General features: G+C 42.5%; 1 protein-coding gene across 2 annotated transcripts in view; it reads right to left on the bottom strand.

Moving 5' to 3' along the window:
• The window catches only part of PTPN14 (protein tyrosine phosphatase non-receptor type 14), a 175,042-nt gene that overhangs the window by 72,102 nt on the left and 78,006 nt on the right, over positions 1-24,934 (bottom strand). The gene's annotated exons all lie outside the window — the stretch shown is intronic.

Here is a 24,934-nt window from a genome sequence, read left to right as displayed (position 1 = left end):
CTAGACAAGCCATTTACAACGCACACTTTGCTTCTCTACAAAAGAAAAAGGAGACTAAACTTTCTAAACTACTACACGCTACAAGGGGCCACAGCAATGGTTCCCTCAACCCACCCAGCAATATTGTTAACCTATCCAACTATACTCTCAGTCCAGCAGAAGCAGCTGTCCTATCTCGGGGCCTCTCCTTCTGCCCCTCCACCCCCACGAACATGATACAGTTCTGTGGTGACCTAGAATCCTATTTTCGACGTCTCCGACTCAAGGAATATTTCCAAAATACCTCTGAACAACATACTAATCCACAGAGGTCTCCCTACCAACACTACAAAAAGAAGGATTCTAGGTGGACTCCTCCTGAAGGTCGAAACAGCAGACTGGACTTCTACACAGAGTGCTTCCGCTGACGTGCACGGGCTGAAATTGTGGAAAAGCAGCATCACTTGCCCCATAACCTCAGCCGTGAGGAACACAATGCCATCCACAGCCTCAGAAACAACTCTGACATCATAACCAAAAAGGCTGACAAAGGAGGTGCTGTTGTCGTCATGAATACCTTAAATAAAAACCAGACCAAGCCGTCAAGAACACTATCCCCGATAATGTCATGGCTAACCTGGTGGCTGAACTTTGTCCTTACCCATAACTATTTTACATTTGGGGACAATGTATACCTTCAGATCAGCGGCACTGCTATGGGTACCCGCATGGCCCCACAGTATGCCAACATTTTTATGGCTGATTTAGAACAATGCTTCCTCAGCTCTCGTCCCCTAAAGCCCCTACTCTACTTGCGCTATATTGATGACATCTTCATCATCTGGACCCATGGAAAAGAAGCCCTTGAGGAATTCCACCATGATTTCAACAATTTCCATCCCACCATCAACCTCAGCCTGGTCCAGTCCACACAAGAGATCCACTTCCTGGACACTACAGTGCTAATAAACAATGGTCACATAAACACCACCCCATACTGGAAACCTACTGACCGCTATTCCTACCTACATGCCTCCAGCTTTCACCCTGACCACACCACACGATCCATCGTCTACAGCCAAGCTCTTGCGATACAACCGCATTTGCTCCAACCCCTCAGACAGAGACATACACCTACAAGATCTCTGTCAAGCTTTCTTACAACTACAATACCCACCTGCGGAAGTGAAGAAACAGATTGATAGAGCCAGAAGAGTTCCCAGAAGTCACCTACTACAGGACAGGCCTAACAAAGAAAATAACAGAACGCCACTAGCTGTCACCTTCAGCCCCCAACTAAAACCCCCCCAACGCATTATTAAGGATCTACAACCTATCCTGAAGGATGACCCAACACTCTCACAAATCTTGGGAGACAGGCCAGTCCTTGCCTACAGACAGCCCCGCAACCTGAAGCAAATACTCACCAACAACCACATACCACACAACAGAACCACTAACCCAGGAACCTATCCTTGCAACAAAGCCCGTTGCCAACTGTGCCCACATATCTATTCAGGGGACACCATCAAAGGGCCTAATAACATCAGCCACACTATCAGAGGCTCATTCACCTGCACATCCACCAATGTGATATATGCCATCATGTGCCAGCAATGCCCCTCTGCCATTTACATTGGTCAAACTGGACAGTCTCTACGTAAAAGAATAAATGGACACAAATCAGATGTCAAGAATTATAACAATCATAAACCAGTCGGAGAACACTTCAATCTCTCTGGTCACGCAATCACAGACATGAAGGTCGCTATCTTGCAACAAAAAAACTTCAAATCCAGACTCCAGCGAGAAACTGCTGAATTGGAATTCATTTGCAAATTGGATACTATTAATTTAGGCTTAAATAGAGACTGGGAGTGGCTAAGTCATTATGCAAGGTAGCCTATTTCCCCTTGTCGTCGTCCCCCCCCCAAGACGTTCTGGTTAAACTTGGATTTAAACTTGGAGAGTGGTCAGTTTGGATGAGCTATTGCCAGCAGGAGAGTGAGTTTGTGTGTGTGGTTTTTGGAGTGGGGTGAGGGGGTGAGAGAACCTCAATTTGTGCTGGAAATGGCCCACCTTGATTTCCATGCACATTGTAGGAAGAGTGGTCACTTTGGATGGGCTATTACCAGCAGGAGAGTGAGTTTGTGGGGGGGGGGGAGGGTGAGAAAACCTGGATTTGTGCTGGAAATGGCCCAACTTGATGGTCACTTTAGATAAGCTATTACCAGCAGGACAGTGGGGTGGGAGGAGGTATTGTTTCATGGTCTCTGTGTATATATAATGTCTTCTGCAGTTTCCACGGTATGCATCCGATGAAGTGAGCTGTAGCTCACGAAAGCTCATGCTCAAATAAATTGGTTAGTCTCTAAGGTGCCACAAGTACTCCTTTTCTTTTTGCGAATACAGACTAACATGGCTGTTACTGAGCCCCATACATGCCACTTCTACCGTGAGCTGCATGCAACTATGGTGGGTGACGCCACCACTACCCCACCACTGTCCGTGGACACCTGCAAGGGGGGAGTTGCACAGAGCAAGGAGGATGAGTTATTGGAGGATGAAGAGGAGGAGGAGGACGACAATAACAGTGAACAGGCGCGGCAAGTGGGGGTGGAGGATGGGGGGAGCGTCATGTGAAGCTATTATCCCAGGGAGCCCACAGGCCCTCCTTTTATATGGCAAACCCACCAGGCATTACTTGCTATGGGAAAGGGGGCCTGGTAGTTTGAAAGCATTGAAATGAATGCGGAAGAAGCAGAACCCTGCGTGCCCCTGGGGCTTACCACGGCTGCCTGCAAGCAGAATTCCGTTGCCCGGCCACGTGGCTTACTCACACCAAAGTGGCAGGCACTTCAGTATAAGAGGCAAAATACGACCCCATACAGAAAGAACATGTGTTGTGTACTATGAATTGCCTGTTCCACTGAGAAAGTGTCCCCTTTGTTCTCTAAAATATATCTTTTAAAATACTACCCTCCCTTTTTCTCCTCCCGCAGGTGCAGATGTTTCAACACGGCCCCTATCTACTTCGTCCCAGAGGCTGGTCCAGATTAGAAGGCAGAAAAAATGAACTCGGGACGACATGCTCACCAAGCTCATGCAGTCCTCCCGCACTGATAGGGACCAGCTGAATGCGTGGAGGCAAACAATTGCGGAGTCCCGTAAAGCGTTAAATGAACATGAAGAGAGGAGGGACACACGTGATGAGAGCAGGCAGGATGCTATGGTCAAGCTCATGGGGGAGCAAACTGACATGCTCCACTGTATGGTGGATATAATGCGGGAAAGACAACAAGACCACAGACTGCCACTGCAGCCCCTGTATAACTGCCCCCCCTCCTCCCCAAGTTCCATAGCTTCCTCACCCAGATGTCCAAGAACACGGTGGGGGGGGGGGGGGAAGACGCTACAGGGACCCACACACTCAACCCCAGAGGATTGCACAAGCAGCAGAAAGCTGGCATATCCGAAATTTGATTTGATTTCTGGACTTGTCCTTCCCTCCTCCTCCATCCCCCTTCCCACAGTACCCCCCCACACCCAGCCCAGTCTACCTTCTGATTTCTCTCAATGCGTTGTGCAACAAATAATAAAGAATGTTTTTTAAACAATTGTGACTTTATTTCCTTTCATATATATAGGGGGTGGGTAACTTCAAGAGAAACACACACAACTGTCAAACTATACCCTGGCAAGTCATGAAACTGGCTTTCAAAGCTTCTCTGATGCGCAGCGCGCCCTGCTGCGCTCTTCTAATTGCCCTGTTGTCTGGCTATGTGAAATTGGCTGCCAGGCGAGTTGCCTCAACCTCCCACCCCCCCATAAACGTCTCCCCCTTACTCTCACAGATATTGTGGAGCACACAACAAGCAGCAATTACAATTGGAATATTGGTTGTGCTGAGATCTAACAGAGTCAGTAAACTGCGCCAGCGCGCTTTCTAACGTCCAAAAGCACATTCTACCACCATTCTGCACTTGCTCAGCCTATAGTTGAACTTCTCCTTACTACTGTCCAGGGTGCCTGTGTAGGCTGGGTCCCCGAGGATAACTATAGGCATTTCAACATCCCCAACAAGTAATTTTCTGGTCTGGGAAGTAAGTCACTTCCTGCAGCTGTTCAAACAGACCAGAGTTCCTGAAGATGTGAGCGTCATGCACCTTTCCTGGCCATCCCACGTTAACGTCGGTGAAACGTCCCTTGTGATCCACCAGTGATGGCAGCACCATGGAAAAGTACCCCTTGTGGTTTATGTACTGGCTGCCCCGGTGTTCTGGGGCCAAGATAAGGATTTGCGTTCCATCTATTGCCCCGCCGCAGTCAGGGAACCCTAGCGCATTAAAGCCATCCACAATGGTCTGCACATTTCCCAAAGTCACTACCCTTGGTAGCAGCTGGTCAACGATTGCATTGGCTACTTGCAGCACAGCAGCCCCCACAGTCGATTTGCCCACTCCAAACTGATTCCTGACTGAGCAGTAGTTGTCAGGTGTTGCAAGCTTCCACAGGGCTATGGCCACTCGCTTCTCAACTGTGAAGGCTGCTCTCATTTTGGTGTCTTTGCGCTTCAGGGCGGGGACAGCAAGTCACAAAGTTCCATGAAAGTGGCCCTACGCATACGAAAGTTTTGCAGCCACTGGGAATCATCCCATACCTGCAACACTATGCAGTCCCACCAGTCTGTGCTTGTTTCCAGGGCCCAGAATCGGCATTCCATGTCATGAACCTGACACAAAGCCACCATGATCTCCCAATCAGCACATGCCATGCTTCCAGGAATGTCAGCGTCCAGGTCCTCATCACTATCGTAATCGCGCTGTCGTCGCTTCCTCGCCCAGTTTTGCGGGTACTGCACATACGGCTGGATAATGCACAAGGTATTTACAATGGTCAAAACTGCAGTGGAGATCTGAGCGGGCTCCATGCTTGCCGTGCTATGGCGCCTGCACGGGTAATCCTGGAAAAAGGGCACAATACATAGGAGAGCAGAGTGGCAGCGGAAGAGGGGCTGTTCGGTTCACGATAGCCAAAAAAAGGCGGGAAATGGTTGTCTTCTGTAGCTTTCACAGAGGCGGGACCCCAGGACAGACAACATGGAGAAGCTCGGTAGCGCAGGAAGAGCGGTAGAGTAGAGTTGGTGGCGGAAGCTGTGCTGCTCGGTTCACGATGGCTGAGCAGAGTTGGCAGCGGAAGCGGTCGATGAGGAAGAGAAAGAGTAGATACTTATAGAGATTATATAGAAAGACGAGAGGAAACGCGAGGTAGATTCATAGTACCAGGAGAGAAGCAGTGCACTGTACTGCACCGTCTGCTGAAAGCAATATGGCGTCTGCACGCCAAAAAGGCGCAAAACAATTGTCTGCCGTAGCTTTCATGGCGGGAGGAGCAACTGATGATACACACCCAGAAACACTCGCGAGAATGTTTTTGCCCCATCATGCACTGGGAGCTTAACCCAGAATTCCAATGGGCAGCAGGGACTGCGGGAACCGTGGGATAGCTACCCACAGTGCACCACTCTGACATTTGATGCTAGCCTCGGTACTGTGGACGCACTCCACCGAATTCACGCACTTTAGTGGGGACACACAAGAGCAAATGTATAAAATCGCTTCTGAAAATTCGAATAGAATAATTTCGAAATAATTTCATACTGCAGACATACCCTTAGAATCAGAGAGACTAAGCACTGAATATACTTGGAGACTGAACTCAGCCCTACAAGTTCTCCCTCCTGGTGAGAGTTGAAGTACGTGGGCAGGCCAGTGTAGACTACTGCTGCTCATGTGTGCCTTTTCTGTTCATTAACAGAGGACTCCTTTTGTCTCTAGGCCTGTCAGTTCAGCACTTTTCACCAGCACTAAATTCTTTTGGAAAAAGCGGGGGGATACATCTAAAACACAAGCTCAGATGAAAAATGCTCTGCAAGTTTTTTGTTCTTCCTGCAAACTACAAGCTGCTACATGTGCCTAGGCCTTGTTAAGGCTGTAGGCATGATACAAGCCTTTCAAAACACATACTTCTCTCTTGAAAAGCTTACCCAGCAGACTTGGTCTTTCACTATCCACCAATTTCTACAATATTTAGAAAGAAAAACCCCAGCCACAACAGGTCTAACCTCCAGCCTAGAATCTTTACTGTTTGTTAATAATGTATTATACTTTTTGGATACTCTATGTTAAAATAACCCCTTAAACATGAAGTTAGACCTTAAATAATAAAGACCAGTAATAACATGCTTTTGCAAGAGAGAAAGGCATGCCACAACCTGATTCTTATTTACTGTCCTTGAACTCTTGAATTAATTATAACAAATTACAGGGAGACTAGGTACAATTTATAAGCACAATAAACTCCCTAATAACCACCTATAATTTAATCTGGGTTAATCAAAAATACCAGAGGTATTATTCAATACAATACACCAACATGCTTTTTAAAGTAAAGTAAACATTTGTGGTATTGTCTAATCTTCACACAGGCTGATCTTGACTTCTTCATGTTGAACTGGCTTCATAAATTTCAGTGAATACAAACCCAAGTGACAACAAACACCTCAGCATTCAGTTTGGCTAGCCCAGTTTCTAGAGCTTGGAGTGGAATGGGAAAAATAAGGCAAATCACAAACTGAATCAAAGGGGTGAGGGAAATGTACATTTTGGCAGGTTTTCAGTTGAAAATGAGGTGTTTGATGCACACATGCACATTACAGAGACACTAGTACAAGAGACTTGGTGGTTAACACTTTGTTAACCATATTCCTTTGAAAGCCTGCTGAGGCCTGCCGCTCTGATCCATCAAAGCACTTAACCATGTACCTAATATTAAGCACATGAACAGGCCCAACATGACTTAAGTACCTTTCTAAATTGGTAGAAGGCCTTTCTTCCTTGTTGGACAAGACAAACAGAACCTTCACTCTTTTAGACCTGGTTGTAAAGGGAAAAAAACGTATAGGTACTTGATGACAAAATATTCTATTTTGATAACGCTCCTCCCCTTTCCTTTCCACATTTATTAATTCTTTAACATAAAATATTAAAATATATACAAATAAAATGGAACAATATTTTGTAGCCCAATTACTCAAGAGGTCAATAATGAATAACATACAACACTTCATCCATAGATCTCAAAGTGCTTTACAGAGGATGTGAGTATCACTGTTCCCATTTCACAGATAGGGAAACAGAGGCACAGGGAGGGATGTGACTTGCCCAAGGTCACCCAGCAAAGCAGTGGCAGAGAGGGTAACTGAATCTAGGTCTCCTGCCTCCCAGTCCATTGCCCTATCCACTAGGCTACACTGCCTCCCCTGTCAAACTCAAGTGGATTTCAAATCTGTTGTGAAAAATCTCTCTCGCTAAACATCCTTCATTGTGTTTTGTCTGTAAGGAATGAGAGAAATGCAGGCTTCCAATGGCTTATTTGCGACTCTGCAGTTCAATTATTCTCTGATTTATGCTGAATAACTGCAATATAAGTATAGAAACTAAAAGATGACCCATGGCTGTGTATGTGGAGGAATATGTATCTTGTTAGGGGAAGAGAACCACAAGTCCAAAGAAGTTTGCACTCTCCCCCTCCCAGCCCCCAAGAAAAAAATTACATTAGATTCTGCCCTAAAATACAGATGTCTATAGCTCAGCCTACTTCTTCCACTAACACTGGCTGACTCAGTTCAAAATATGCTGTTGGCTGCCCTGAAAGGTAAGTGCGACTAACATTAGGAGTTATTATCACTGTGGGAAAAGATGGCTTAAGTTACATATAGAAGCAACATGAGTCAACAGTCTGAAGTTTTTTCTGGTAGCCAGCCAGGTTAGTGGTCAAGTAGGTTGGAGTGTCACGCTAAAAAAATGTCATAAGTTGACTAGAGCAAATATTATGTAGCCTGGAAGGTAAAAACTTCATAGGAAGGAAGTCTCTTTTAAAAAATGTGCTTTAATTCAGAAATAGCTTGCAACTGCTCTTAGTTTATTCTTTAGGCACAAACAAGTCACTTACGGAATTCTTTTTAGAAGCACTCTGCTCCAGAAGAGACCAAACGTCTTGATTTTCAAAGGCCAGCCACCCACTGCATTCACACATCACTGTGCCTACACTTAGCAGTGCAAACATCTCTGACCCCTACAACAGCACCTGTGCACTTGCGTATGTGTGATTTCACAATCTCAAAATAATGGGATTTGTGGGTACAAACTCTGACACTTATGTGTACTCAGGTGCTATTTTATTTAAAGGGCGAGTATACAGTCAAACTTTTACAGAACACATGCAGGTGTTTGTACTTGGAAACTGCAGGCTCTGGTACTGGCAGCAGAATTTTGTTTATGCACAAATGGGGGCTGGGTTAAAGCCAGGGTTAAATGTACCTCTAAGTATTCGATCATTAATACTGGGAGACACAGGATCACAAATCTTCAACTGACTAGGAAAGCCATCAGTAGAGCCTTTGGATCAGATTCCAAACTCAGAACAGTGTAAATCTATTTATTTTAGAGGAGGGGTTTTTTTCCCCCTGCAGTGAGTTCAGAATCTAGCCCATTCACTGCACAGTGCCTTTGTCACTGACTTGTCTTGGAAATGTTGCACGAAAATATTGCTTAAAATGAAATGTGAGGAGTCAGAAGCTTCTACAAAATAGAAAAACTATCCGGCTTCAGCACCATCAGTATATCTTAACAAGATACATTCCTATGAAACGATTGCCCAAGTATCCTCCCCTTTGCAGTAGTAACTAATAGCTAGCAATCCTGCAGAAAGCAATAAATTGCACTCAACTCTCTGACTTTATTTTCTGCAAAGACCTTGGAGACCTTGACACCTCCATTGGTATGATATAAACTAGTCCCCACTTATCAGAAGAAAATGGATCAAACCATGGAAGACAGAGGAATTCTAACATCTCAGCAAACATGACCCCGTGTTAGTGAGCAGTGCTCTACTAAAGGCAGGATGTTGCCAGCACACTATGTGAATCAATGCCCTGCCTGCTGGGTGAAGTGGATTTGTTTTATTAAGTGAGTAATTATTCTTTGTAAAACCTTCAAAAACAGCTGAAGATACCAAGAGCCACAGCAGCTGCCAAAGATAAAACAGTGAACCAGTAAACATCTCATTGCACAGGAATCTGCCATCTTCCTACACTGGTATTTCTGCCAAATTCTTCTTGAGATTTTCATAAGGACCTCCACACAAATGCTTCTTTTAAACTCATTCAAAGTTCCCAGGACTGTACTGACATCCAACTGCAGATTTTTTTTAGCCTTATATCCTGCCAAGAGGGGAAAAACGCTGAAGGTATTTGGCTCAAGAAGAAGGCTGCTTCTAGAACTAGTTCCATAGTTTGTGTGTATCTTAAAGAAAGAGAAAGTTTGCCGTACCTTGTAGTATGACTACCACATACAACCATTTTTAATAAAAAGATTAGATAATTTCAAATAAGATTTTCACTGCTTGACTTTTTGACATAGTATATTTAAAAGCAACAGCCCATACATTTTTGCATGACATTTCTTGCACAATTATGTGTGAATCACATAATTGTGTCAAAAATGTGTGGGGTCCTCAGGACTCTCCTGTTTAAAACACAGGCCCACAGTAATATATTCAGGGTTCCTTTATTAGCTGACTCAGTATCTGAGCACTATTACACATGTTCAGTATAGGTGAGAATGTTATTCTGTGATCCTTCAAATGTCATCTATTCTGAAATGTAACTGTAAAAATGGCACTTTCTTACACAGCAAATCTGTTCAGAGTGTGTGTGTGTGTGTGTGTGTGTGTGTGGTGCTGTTGTAGCTGTGTCAGTCCCAGAATATTAGAGAGACAAGATGGGTGAGGTAATATCTTCTATTGGATCAACTTCTGTTGGTGAGAGAGACAAGCTTTCAAGCTACACAGAGCTCTTCTTCAGGTCACAGTGTGTGTTTACTCAGTCAGATCTGCAGTGAGAAAGGTACCATTTCTTTACTACACCAAACCAGTACAGGTCTGGGAAGTGAACTGCATTCTTTGTGACTTACACAAAAACAGACTTGTTAACTAGCTCCCAATTGCAGAGTCACCTGTACAACACCATCGTCTTCAAACTGTGAAGTTACACCACGGCACTCAGTGCAGCTGCATATGCATAGCTGAAGGTATAATCTAAGGGAAGTGAGATTTGTACAGGTGTAAGTATGGACTTCATTTGGTTCCCAGTACCTCTACTATTTGTGGAGGTGCACAAACTAAAAGAAACAAAGCCAGGCTTTCAGATCCCAGACTGAATTTACAGCACTGGCATTTAAAAGCAAAATTGATATAGAATTCATTGAGACACAAATGTGGAACCCCACAATAACTAGTCAGGAACAACGGTCTCATGGTTACGGCACTGGACAGGGACTCTGGAGATCTGGATTCATTTGGCAGTTCTTCAACAGTCTTCCTCTCTGACCCAGAACACATCACAATCTCGCTATGCCTCAAGTCCCCGTGTGTCATATGGGGATGATATTTCCATTCGTCCACTCTTTGTCTATATTTAGATCACAAGCATTTGGGGCAAGGAGCGTCTCTCCCTGTGGGCATGCACGGCACCTCACACAGTGGGGCTCCAATGTCATTTGCTGCTACTCTAATACAAATAATAATTTTTAGAGCCATCCCAGAAAAGGACTATATTTCAATTTTTGCATTTCCTAATTGTTCTGTCTATATATATATATAGACAGAACAATTAGGAAATGCAAATATATATATATATATCTTAATGTAGCATCCAAATATGGTGGGGTGGGGTTTTTTTGGTGGGGCAGAGGGTTGGCATTTCATTTCCTCTGGTTTATTTTTTAATGGAAAATAAAGGGGGATGGTAAGACGGAGAAAAATAAAGTGCCTAGGCATGTCAGTATCGTTATTTATTTATTTGGATTGAAAAAGCTTCTATCCCAATCTGCAGGCATTTGTGTGAAGTCTAAAAAATATTCAGAATTTAAGGACAAATATCTCAGCTTTAAAGAGGTGCTCATAACAATCCATCCCTGCAGCCAAAGGATAGAGCACTCTTTAAAATAAATAAATAAATGCCACTCTGGCACCACTACACAAATTCTAAAGCAAACTCCCCAACAAAAGCAATGAAACTAGATAAGGGTATTGACTATGGAGAAATGTAGGATGAGGCAAGTGGTGGTAAATCTACACACAGTCCACTGGTCTTCCATGCACTAACCAGCTGCAGGGACCCTGGTACTGTGCACTAAAAGTTTCCTAGCATGCTCTGAGCTGCTACTACAGCAGTACTTTTAGCCCACCATGTAGGCAAACATTAAGTGTGACTGAATATCCCCCCAATTCCAGACGCCGCGAAGCCAAAGGCTAGGCATGAATTCTGGGGCCAAGGTTCCCTCACGCAGAGAGCCCTTTCTGCCAGCATTCTCATGGGGTATATCTCCACTGCAGTGAGGCTGTGTGACCTGCACCCACATCTGAGAACCCAGGTTAGCCTAGCTAGCCTATGTTTGAGCAGCCACACTGCAAAGCTATACCCGAGTTACTGTGCACTCACTGATGCCGTGCTCCAATGTGTGTCACTAGGACTTTGGTGGGCACATCCCACGGTTCTTTGCACTGCAGTAAGCTGAGCCACTCTATGATTCTTTCCCACCAAATAACTGGAGAACTTCTCTGTCCTGCTGAGCACACAGGGAGAACTGAGGGAAGGCACTTGAGAACTATCAGCACTTGAGTGATTTAGCCCGTGTTCTCACTGCAAAGTCAGTGGGTCACCAGCCTGAGTGAGCAGAACCCAGGCTCTAACCCCCACCCCCACCCCCACCCCCACGCATGTCAGGCTGAATGCACCACTTAACTCAGGTGAGAAGTTTTTGTGTATGGACAAGAGAGGGGTTAGGGATAACACCCAAGTAAGAGCTCTGGTTAACTCTGCAGTGAATACGTATCTTTGGTTGAAACCAACATTGTTGGCCCCAGTGTGTGTCTGCTGATGAAGCAGCCTCTCACAGGAAGAGCTAAGCTCTTGAGAAAACTAGTCCCAAATCATTTAGGGCATGTGTGTGCCAAAAAAGAGTTCCTTCAGCTACACCTGAAGACAAATTGGAAGCAGTGTAACATTCACTCTGCACACAACACTGCCTAATGAGCAGGCAACACTGTTCTATATTGACTGGAAGAGGTATTTTTATTTTTTAGGTTAACCCCATGTAAGTTACATTGTTACCTAAAAATTAGGCTATTACAAAGACAGAGATTACGGTGCCTTAACTCCTCCGCCTGAAAGATTGCACTCTTCTCACCAAATGTAGAAGAAAGGGAAGGCCAATGGCCAGAACTGCTACTTGAGGATCCAGGGATGCAAAGTTATCCTTCTCACTCCTAACATAAGAAATTCAGTGGATAGCCTTCTAGCACTACTGCCCTTGAAAAAAATAAATAGCCCTCTCTGATTTATTAATCATCTACACGCCAGCTATACTGAAATTTTGCACAACATATTGGGGGAGAAAAGAGACAACATCAGATTAACTAACATAGGTTATCCATTCACTAACCTCAGTTACTTTCACTACAGCTAGGACCAAATTCCTTTCTGCCAGCCACAAGGAAGAAGGTATATATAGAACAAGAAAGGTGCAGGTCAGTTCAACAAATATTTCTCTAAAAATGTATGCATGTATGCATTTATTTAAATATTTATTTATTTGAAAAAAACCTGTGTTGTCATGCAACATGACAACATCCTTCTCCTGGAGAAGTTTAGATGTAATGAACATTACATTAATATACAAAAAAGTATCCCGAGCTTTGGTAGGGCTGTCTCAGATAGGTTGATGAGAAACTGTCATTTATAATTAGTGAATAAGCATAAGCTGGTCTTTGTGCTGTAACATGGATCATTTTAATTAAAGTATTTCCTTTCCAATATATAGGAGATGAGAATTAATTGAAAAGAGGGAAGGAAAGAGGAAAAAGTCTACAAAGGAAATACATCTAGCTCTAACACATCACTTTTCTACTGTTCCAGCTTCTTAGGCTTGTTTATCTTACCACGTCCTCTCACCAGGGATCACAGGGATCTTACATGTTGATTTTCTTAAAAATTATATTGCACCCATCATCAAGATATCCAATGTTACTTCCATCAATAATCAAACATAATGAAGGCCTTTATAAACAAGAGGGTTTCCCCCCGTTCCTGCCCTACCCCAAACCAAAATTTTGACAGTCTCCGAGAGTAAATACCTACATGCAACAAGTCTTATAATCTGAAGTGCTACATGACTAGCTAGATTTGCTGTTAAAGACCACTTCCCTCTACAAACCCTTAGGCTATAGGGTTTTTTTTTAAAAGTTCATTATTCAGAAGGCCATTCATTTCCCTAAGATAGTGTGCCGCATAAACAAAGCTAGACTTGTAATTTTCCACTTCATTTCAAAAGGGGGAAAAAAGTTTAATTTTCATGCATGCTGCAGAACATCACAGGAAGTTTACAATGGTGCCAAAATGTGGTTTTAAAAGAGAGTCTCAATCAAGCATAAAACAAAAACAAAGGAACACATTCAGATCACATAAGCAGACTTCAGCTGGAAGGTGCTTGAAAAATTTATGGGCAGTACTGGAAAAATCTAATGGAGAAAAGCCTACAGCCACAACATACTTGAAATACAGGAACATAGGAATTTATGTACTGGATCCTACTAGTGGTCCATCTACCCCAGTTTCCTATCTCCCAACAGCTGCTTCAGAGGTAAGTGCAAGAAAGAAGAGGTCATCCAGAGCTAGTGCAACAAACTCATCACAACATATGCGTAGACAACAGTTTGTCTGTAGGGACAAACCCCAGGACCTGCAGCACCAACACCACAAGCCCCTACAACTTGAGCCCCTAGTGAGTAAATGACAGGTCCTTATCCTCACTGGGGTGAGCCAGTACAGACATGACGACATCCTACACCTTTGTAGCACAATACAGTGACTTGAGCAGATCTTTAAAATGATTGTCACAATGTGTCTGTATTATTTCCCTTTGCACGGATGACAGTGTGTTCTGAGCAACAGGTTTGAAAAGTCTTATGGAAGCCTAGTCAGTAAGGAGAAGGGTTTGCCATCCTCAGCAAATGTTCCCAACAGGGAATTAAATGTTGCATCTTACTCCTCCTTCAGAGTGAAACAAAGTCCCAAGAAGGAAGCCCTTGTCTATTCTCTGTGGTTCATACAGCATTGTTCATAATGTTAGGGGGTTTCCTCCATGGTCAAGGCCAAAATTTTCACTTCTCTCACGGTTGTGCAGTGTGCATACACCCTCTATCCAGCTGGCTGCCCTCCATCACAAAAATGGCTGGCTGATTCTAGTATTGCCAACCCCCAAGCATTAAAAAACCATGAGTCAGGCCCCCAGAAATTTATCAGATTATTTTTAAATCAATTAGATTATTTTAAAACAATACATTTGGGGTTCTTCTTGTTTTCATGTTGGGTTTTGAGCCTTTAAGGTGCACTCGAGTCACATTTTCAAGCTTTTCTTTGCAACCATATTGGCTAGAAATCTGTTACTTTTTATAAAATGAAAATGGAAATTCTCATGGAATTGCATGACTCCAGGAGCTCGAGATTTAACAACTATTGTGAGACACACGATATCAGAAGAGCTGGCAAGACTGTTTCCTACATTAGTGTACAGTAGGTGTAATATATCTGTAAGATTAGGTATACCTGTTAACAATGGGCTTGAGTCATTCCTGGGTGGTAGGCCCCAGCTATATTACTTCAGTCAGGAACATTCTTCCACAAAGGGGCCGAGAGCCAGCTGCCACAGCACACGGCGTGGGAGGTTCAGCCCAAGAAAGGGCAGGCCAGGCCATCCACCCTCTCCCACTAGTGAACGCTTCCACCAACATAGCAAAGGCAGATCTTGCCCCATGTCTTTAAATAGCTATGATAAAGATGTATAACTTCAGAATACTAGGAACTCAAAACCTAACCCTTGGGGAAAACCTGCCATTTAACAAGGCACTATACAAAAACCCAGCTGATTTTAAAGGTACACAAGACCCAATGGGACTGAAATATGCATGAATATGAGACTAAGCCCCCAAATCAAAATGAAGTAATATTTCCTAATGATCAACATGAAAACATTATGCTTTCTAATGCCAGGACATTGCTGTTACAACATTTCTGACCTTCAAAACATACAAGCCAGCATTTTTCCTCCCCCTCTTTTAAAGTAGCCTGGATCTTAACACTTATATTTACACAACATTATTCCATGGAATGTTTAAATATGTACTCAACTCCACCCCCACCACACGCATGGAAACACACTAGCTTTCTGGGCTAAAAGCATAGTATAATGTTTTAGATTAGATCTGGGTGTCAACGGCTTCTGAAAATATCTGGCACGAAAAGCTCAGCTTTCAATCACCAACACACAGAGAGAACAAGCTCCTCATTCACTGGAGGGAGTCAGCAGGGAGAAGTGTTTGCCATCCTCAGCAAATTATTTTATAAACAGGAATTAATGCTGAATCTTAAGTCTGCCATGAAGAAGCTCTTATTTTTAAGTCCACAAGAGAGTTTTACCAGCCATTAAAACAACATTTCTAGCTAACATAAAAAGTGGGGAAAGAATCCACTGAGTGTTGTTAAAGAAAAAAAACAACCCCCCTCCCCACCACATTATAACAACGTGAAGCACTCAGACTTTGCTTGTTTTTTAAAGGAAAATATTAAAGCCATTTAAACACCGCTTTGTTTACAATAGGGAAGGGTAATAAAGCTGGTGAATATATTTTGTGCTGCAGTAACTATCAGTATTAAAGAAACCCAGTGGTTTAAAAAAAAAGTGTCACAGAAACACCGAAACAGGAAAAGGAAAATACTTCAGATTATCTAGTCTAATACAGGATTCTTCCCTAAGGTAAATTTCATTGCTTTGTCCACTTTGAATTTATATGATTTAAGTTTCTGCTGCTTCTTTTGGGAGACTGTATTACAGTTCAATCTCATGATTAAGGTATTTATGCTGAAGTCTTTCCCTTTCTTTTCCCTTTCTTTATTTCATCACATTACTCCTGCTACAGCACTTTGGATCAATCCTTCAGGTAAGGCCTATTAGACAATTGCCAAAGTAAGTCTATGTGTAGCCTACTAATAACTTTTAGAGTATCTCTTTAACATGCATAATCATTCAGTTTCCTTGGAGGGAATTATTGAGTTGGGGACAACCGAATTTAACTAGAGTAAAGAGATAAAACTAAGAAGAGGGCAATTTAGACTGGATGTCAGTAAAAAAAAAAAAAAAAACTTCCTAACCATGTGATCCATTAGGCTATGAAAGAGCTTCCCCAATAGAGAAGTGGTAGATATCTCACTGCTGGAACTTTTAAAACTAGACATGACAACCCTGCAAACAGCGAGAAGGAAATGATAGATATGACTTCAGTCATTCTTTCCCATTTCTAATACCTGCTGTTTTAGGATAACACTTATTGTGCTCTTTCGCTATGATCGCTATATCTGGAAATGGTTACTTCTCTTAAAGTACAATCAGTGGGCCAGACCTGCAGCTAGTGTAAACTGGAACCGCTACCACTGAAGTTAATGGAGCTACAGCAACTGACAATCTGGCCCGGTGTCTTAACAGGTAACACAAAATCAATACATTTTGGAGGCCTTCAAATTTACTTAACTGGACAACAAACAGTTAAAAACAAACAGTCTTTTCCCTTAGAGCACTGAAAAGCTACAGAACTGAGACATCAGAATCCAGAGATACCAATGTCTAGATGATAACTCCAGACAGGTAAAATTGTCTAGAGTGGATAAAATCTGCACTGAAGGAGAAATCAAAGCATGCTCACTTGTTGTATAAAACAACAACCTGCTTCAGAGAGGCTGATGCTGCAATGCCGGAAGCTTCCGCTACAGTCCGCTGTGAGAGTGAGGTCTTAAGAACAACAGGTGCAGTAACATCGTGGGGAGTGAGGCTTTCTGTGAGGTGGGACAGATGAGGGAAGTCTAACACACTACCACTGGTTTGAGACTTAAAATTCCATTTACATACTTCAGTGCGTACTTCAGCAACTAAATGTAGGATTTGCACAGCCTCTTTAGGCTCTCAGTGATTAAGAACTTGGCTGTGAGGGCAGGAGTTTTAAATCTGAATTAAGAGCCATGACTTCAGTAGAGTTAACCTAGGTGTACACCGATGTAAGAGAGATCAGGCTCCAGCCTTGTGTATTTAAATCCCTCCTTTCCACTCCTTGCATCTTTTCTCCCCTCACTGTCAGTTCTCGCACAATTCACCCAGCCTATCACGTGACAAGACGTTTCATTTTATTTAATTTATTTTACAAATTTACATTTGAAATTATTTGTAGTTAAAAATTCTGATGATCTTTTACACAATATTAATGTTAAGGATCTTTCTACGTTTCTTGTTATTCTTGGAAAATCACAGTAAGATACAAACATGTGGCACTTCTTTGCATTATGCCTTACTTCACACCAGAGGTGTGCATTAATCAGCACTGCCATACAGTCTGTCATGTCTCATGACTTCAGGCAAATGCACTCTTGATTATCCTGAATAAATCCTATGGTACATACCCCATGATTTTCTTGACATACATATGATGTTCTGAATATCTATTTTGGCTAATGGCATTGCTATAGATTGCTCAAACCCATTACTCCACTTTGAATTCTGAAGCAGACAAAGACTCTCAGCCACAAGGTACAGATGTGACCAAAATTGAAAAGAAAAGCAGTTTATGTACTGTTCCACATTAACAGCCAAAATTGTTCCACATCACTGAGCTTGCCACAAAGAGGGACTGACTGGAATAGAAAAATGTGTTATCCTTATCAAGGCAAGCAAAAGCACCATTTAAAAACAGTGACTAACGCAAAAACAATCAAATTATATTTGTATTAAAAATGATAAAAACAGTAACCACACTCAGCATTTGAGGATGTTTAACTTATCTAAAAAACACAAAACAAAACAGATTCAAAGTAAACATAAGTTCAAATAGCTGAGATCTTTAAGAGAGGGACTTTTTCTCAATGGAAAAAAAAATTGGAAAGGAAAAAAGAGCCCTGATCAAAACAAACTGATCTTGCCAGCAATTTTCTGTTTTTCCCCCCGAATATATTTATGTTCCACATCTAGTCACAACCCAGATTTTCCCCCAGCCCTATTCTCCAGTGAAGTCAAAAGCATCCGTTCATAACAGTCTGTTGCCATGTTAATGGTAACAGCGGATCATCAATTCCTCACTTTGCATTTGAAGCAAAAGAAAATAGGAGGAGAAGGGCTGTGAAGAAGAAACCTTTGTTTAAAGCATGACCAGTACAGCTGGGAGAAAAAAAAAAGAAGTGGCAGTGAAACATAGGAAGAAATGGATGTAAACTAAGTTAAAAGAGGGTAGTGCTGGGGCCAGTTTTTCAAAAGGCCTCCAAAAACATGCTTGGCAACCAGAAATGCTCCTTTTCCATCTGCAAATACATTTGTTTCCAAATTTGGTCCCTGCATAAAAACTGCACATTGCCTTCCTCAAGGAAAATGCAGAGCTGGGAGTGGGATTCAGATTAGGGGCACAATCCACCATGGTGCTGAGCGACTCCTACAAGATGCAAAGTACTTTGATCTTCCTACACAAATTTGTTAGTCTCTAAGGTGCAACAAGTCCTCCTTTTCTTTTTGCGAATACAGACTAACATGACTGCTACTCTGAAACCTACACAGACAATAAACCAAATCCTCCAAGGTGCAGCATGCCTCCTGTGAGGTGCTGTATGCTTTTGAACCCCACTGACTGCAATTAGAGGAAAAGTGCTCAGCATCTTGCAGGATTCGGCCCCAGAGTCCCAATTCTGCAAGGTGACAAACATGAATACCGCTCAAAACAATGGGTTTAAATTCTACAACGTACTGAATGCCTCCTGCAACGTGGAATTTTTTAAAAAGGCACTGCAAGATGCACACCACCATGCAAGATCATGCCTGAAGATCTGAATACAATCTTCACACCTCTCCTGAAATTGTCTGCAGTGAGTGGGGACTGACTGACACTTATTCAGAAAACAGTATTACACCCACATGAGAAGCGGCCATGAGAGCATGTGGGGTCTGTTTGCAGAACAACAGTACAATGAAAACAAGTTGGTTTGCTCTAGACATTATACAAAGGCTTATTTTTCAGCACAAATGGTTGGAAGGATGCCTCCTCTGAGTTAGCAGCAAATAAAAGGCAGATTTACAATTTCTAATCTATGCAAATATCTACTCTGCAGGGCATCACAAAGACTGCTTTATATCAGACACCACACAAATCCAAGGCTCTTTAAATATCCAAAGCAGACACCGCATCTCCACCTGTGATGGCTGGTAACTCGGAGAACAGCCGGACGACTGGAAAAGTTGTTGTTTAACTAGCCTGTAATTGAAATAGTGCCTTCCAGGAAAAAAATATTTTGCTAATGTACCAAGACCCCTACTCCCAACTCAATTGCTTCTGCTATAGTTGTCATTAAGGGCAAATGGCTTGAGAAATCCTAGAAAAAATATGTGGATAAACCAGGTAGCAAAACTGTGTGAACACTTAAATAATAAAACTGCCACTGATTACGCAGCAAAAAGAGTCTGCACTTATATTAGACTCCGCTATGAATTTCTAAACTAGAAAAGAACTTTTACCAAAAATTTCTAGGTGTAGTTTTCTGCCACCATGGACTTTCTGTTATCTTACTCGCTCATCCAATGATGAGTTATCATGGTGTGCATTTATAAAGGCAATCATGACCATAGTTCATGGGCTCACTTCACCTGATTTAGATGAAGAGTCAATATCATTTTCACAAATATAGGGCCCTGTTTAGGTGACTAATAAGTTGATCTGTAGTCAGGTTATTACTAATTCTTCTGTCTAGGCAAGGCAGGGCTTCAGAAGTCTCTACCCCACCCTGCAGATCCCAGTCCTTTTTAACTAATGGACAATTATGTTAAGAGGCATAACAGCCTTCATATATCATATATGTCCTCTGAGCAATTGTTCCATGACTCCTACCCTCTTCCAGAGGTAAGCTTGTAATTCACCTAATGTGGAATGGACGTGAACAAATACTCGAAGAAGAAAAAACAGTTACTTACTTTCTCGTAACTGTTGTTCTTCGAGATGTGTTGTTCACGTCCATTCCACCACCCACCCTCCTACTCCTCTGTCGGAGTCGTCGGCAAGAAGGAACTGGAGGAGGTCGGGCCGGTGGGGGTATATATACGCCGGGCACAGTGGCGCAACTTGGGGGGCCCGCCGGCAGCCGCTAAGGGGAAAAGTTTCTGACGCTCATGCATAAGGCACGCGCACACCTAATGTGGAAGGGACATGAACTAGCACTCGAAGAAGAACCACACTTACTAATCTTATAGAGCAGGGGCACAGAAAACTTTGCCAGTAAACGAAATGCCTTGAATTCTGCATATTTGTGGACTACGTGTATATTTGTTGACCTGACCACTTTATATAACAATCCAGTAATATTAATCAGAGTCAGGAATTCCAGGCCCTGCAGTTAGTGGAAAGTCTAGATTAAGAGAAGAGTTTTAAATCACACTCTAAACATGACCAGGCTGAGGCTTAGACATATTTCAAACAAGAGCAAATTCCTGAAGTAAGGCTCTCTCATTGGCTTCATGGGCAGTAAAATTTTTGGTTTCTTTTTGGTAGTTTTTGCAGCTTTAAACGGAGTGAATGATGTGTTTGATCAGAAGGAGATACTTGAAAAAAAATCAAATTCCAATTCATACAATTTGTAATTAACAGGACAGATACAAGGCTGCTGCTAGCATACACTAAGGAGCAGTACTTCCAGGAAGGGGAGCTCTGGAAACTTCATCAGGAGGGCCACAGACAGCCAATACACCTTCAAATATGGAACACGGCCTAGCATTGATCCTATGGAGCAATGACTAGATGTTAAAGCTTCCTCTCCTAGAAATAGGGTAGTTCAATCCCCATCCTGGGGAGCAGCTGCCTCCAGTGGAGCAGTGGTCGTATGATGTTCTCTGTTTGTCTGTGGGTTGCTGTCATTCCTTTTAAGTTTGACTCTTCTCCATAACCATCCTGTTATTCCAGATCTGTCAAAAATTATTAGACTCTTGGCCCAGCTAGTCTTCTCTCAACTGATCTTTGATGCTTCAGACAGATACCCTCCACTGCCCATGGTGGAAGGGGGAATTCTTCCTGATCCCCACAAGTGAGCATCCTATGCCCTGAAAAATGAAATTTCTTGTCCTTATCTGAATTTGCATAGCTAAACATTAGGTACAATAAGATTTTCCAGCTCCTTGATACCTAGGAGTAATTTTGCGTTGACATACCACTGTAGAACTATGTAGGGGGTCGTGTTTCCTTTTTTTATTCTAAATTTACTGCCCTTTAATTTCCAGACTCTCTTTGTTCTCATAACAAGTAACATAACAGAAAGACAGAAGCCACATATTTCCACTGTATCCTCTATAATTTTAATGCCTTTATAATATAATGTACTGTACCAGAGATCCATTAGTGAGTTACTATGTTCACTGTTGCCACTTAATAAGAGAAAGTGTCAACCCCAGCTTAAAGAAACACAAAATGTAACTATAGGAATCCACAGCCACTCAAACCTGCAGTACTCGCAAGTACAACAGAGGTTTAAAAGGCCTCAGAATTACCTTCCCAAAAAATTAGTTTACAGCAAGACTGTCAAATGCCTAACACACCTGTGCATGGTAGTAAGGAGGTGTTTCTCTTCTCCTCTGTGAGAGCTACCAGCACTGCAGGTCACAGCATCCAAGGGTATGTCTACACTGCAGTAAAACAGCCACAGCTGGCCTGCATCTGCTGACTTGGCCTCTCAGGGCTATGTAATTGCAGTGTAGATGTTCAGGTTCACATCTGAGAGGGGAAGGTCACAGAGCCCAGGATCCAACTTGAGCCCGAACATCTACATTGCAATTTTATAGCCATGCAGCCAAAGCCTGAGGCAGCTGACACGGGCCCATCGCAGGTTCTTTACTGCAGTGTAGACATACCGCAGGGGCCACTATTCCCCCTTCCACGCAGGTGGGCAGGCAGGGATGAGGAAAAGACAGTGCCTTAAGTCTGTCCTCCAGCGTGTACACTAAGAGGAATGAGACCCGCTGAAGGCCTGGCATGAATTTCTTCCCCCCTACCCTGAAGCAAGTGGGGAACCAGGGAATAAATTGGGACTGAGTCACAATTCACTCTCTAGGCAGCCCCTTATCCAAGGCAGATTTTATTGTCAGTCTAATCACCAATTTGGTGGGAAGATCTGTCTTGAGGCTAAATAGCCAATTGTGAAAGGACAGGGTGGCAAAAGGTGTTCCTTTTAAAACTAGGGCTGTCAAATAATTAAAAAATTAATCATGATTAATTGCAGTTTTAATCGCACTGTCAATAATAGAATATCATTTATTTAAATATTTTTGGATGTTTTCTGCATTTTCAAATACATTGATTTCAATTATAACACAATTGCATCCGTTATCCGGACATGCATCTGACGAAGTGGGTATTCACCCACGAAAGCTTATGCTCCAATACGTCTGTTCGTCTATAAAGAGCCAGAAGACTATTTGCCACAAAATACAAAGAGTACAGTGCTCACTTTGTGTTATTTTTATTACAAATATTTGCACTGTAATAAAGATAAACAAAAGAAATAATATTTTTCAATTCACCTCCTTCAAGTACTGTACTGCAATCTCTATCGTGAAAGTCCATTACAGGTAGGACCCCGTAAATGTAAACAAACTTGTTCACCTTAGCATCTGGCTGAACAAGAAGTAGGACTGAGTGGATCTGTAGGCTCTAAAGTTTTACATTGTTTTATTTTTGAGTGCAGTTACATAACAAAAAAAATCTACATTTGTAGATTGCACTTTCACGATAAAGAGATTCTAAAGCACTACAGTATTTGTACGAGGTGAACTGAAAAAATACTATTTCTTTTGTTTATCTTTATTACAATGCAAATATTTGTAACCAAAAATAATATAGTGAGCATTGTACACTTCGCATTCTGTGTTGTAATTCAAATCAATATATTTGAAAATGTAGAAAAAATCCAAAAATATTTATAATAAATTTAAATTGGCATTCTTTTATTGTTTAACTGTGTGATTAAAATGGCAATCAAGATTTTTTTTAATCGAGTTAACTCAAGCAATTTAACTCAACACAAATTAACAGCCCTATTTAAAACTAAAAAACCTCCCAACTTAAATCCACCACTCCCCTGACAAGAAAGAAATCCCCAATTTTAATGTAGAACCTATGTAAAACTCAGTGGTTTATGTGCCCCCTTTACTTACTCGCTCTACAAAAGCCAGCCACTGTTTCCTGAATTGTGTTGTCAAAATTGTGGGAAATTGACGCATAAACGTGAATTTACATAAAATAAGATTTGAAATTAAAAACAAAAAAACGTTAATTGCAAACCTGTCATGAACTGCAGGAGGAAAAAGGAAATCACAAAAAAGAAAAATATGGATAGAGGGACCTAGACAAATTGGAGGATTGGGCCAAAAGAAATCTGATGAGGCTCAATAAGGATAAGTGCAGGGTCCTGCACTTAGGATGGAAGAATCCAATGCACAGCTACGGAGTAGGGCCCTAATGGCTAGACAGCAGTTCTGCAGAAAAGGACCTAGGGGTGACAGTGGACGAGAAGCTGGATATGAGTCAGCAGTGTGCCCTTGTTGCCAAGAAGGCCAATGGCATTTTGGGATGTATAAGTAGGGGCATAGCGAGCAGATCGAGGGACGCAATCGTCCCCCTCTATTTGACATTGGTGAGACCTCATCTGGAGTACTGTGTCCAGTTTTGGGCCCCACACTACAAGAAGGATGTGGATAAATTGGAGAGAGTCCAGCGAAGGGCAACAAAAATGATTAGGGGTCTGGAACACATGACTTATGAGGAAAGGCTGAGGGAACTGGGATTGTTTAGTCTGCAGAAGAGAAGAATGAGGGGGGATTTGATAGCTGCTTTCAACTACCTGAGAGGTGGTTCCAGAGAGGATGGTTCTAGACTATTCTCAGTGGTAGAAGAGGACAGGACAAGGAGTAATGGTCTCAAGTTGCAGTGGGGGAGGTTTAGGTTGGATATTAGGAAAAACTTTTTCACTAGGAGGGTGGTGAAACACTGGAATGCGTTACCTAGGGAGGTGGTAGAATCTCCTTCCTTAGAAGTTTTTAAGGTCAGGCTTGACAAAGCCCTGGCTGGGATGATTTAATTGGGGATTGGTCCTGCTTTGAGCAGGGGGTTGGACTAGATGACCTCCTGAGGTCCCTTCCAACCCTGATATTCTATGATTCTATGGATAGAAGACAAAACTAAGATTTATTTACAGCAGAAGTTATTAGAGAATATAAAGTAGAAACCAAAAATGTAAACAGATGTCAAATGTGTAAGGCTTGTAGAAGAACACACCAAAGCACATGAAGATCTGGCAACTAGATTACCCTTCCAACTGATCCAGACAGAGAGGTGAAATGGGGACAGAAACATGGATGGATTTGAAGCGGCAGACTGAAACTTTATTACTCAAACACAAGGGAGAGGCAACCCATTCTCTCCTATGCCAGACATTTAAGTGGTTTCACTGAAGAGGTTATGGGGCTCCTACCATATAATCCATAATTCGGGGTAGGCTCTCCTCAACCAATTCCGCAAGACTCAGCTTGCTCTGAGTCTTAGCCCCTCCCCCCGACGAGGGGGTCAGAGGACGCCAAAGGGTGGGGACTTTGTCCCATAAGGGCCACAAGATCTGTACCTATGCAATGAGCCCAAGGCCCATCAGCAAAATCCCAGGTCTTTTTCCTCTGGGCCCATGCAATACCCTTTTAACTGCACTAGACGCCAGCAATAA

This window comes from Lepidochelys olivacea (genome assembly GCF_965140295.1).
Source record: "Lepidochelys olivacea isolate rLepOli2 genome assembly, chromosome: 3".
Lineage (NCBI taxonomy): Eukaryota > Metazoa > Chordata > Testudines > Cheloniidae > Lepidochelys > Lepidochelys olivacea.
The sequence above is the reverse complement of the archived record's forward strand: the minus strand, read 5'-3'. Positions and strand labels throughout refer to the sequence as shown.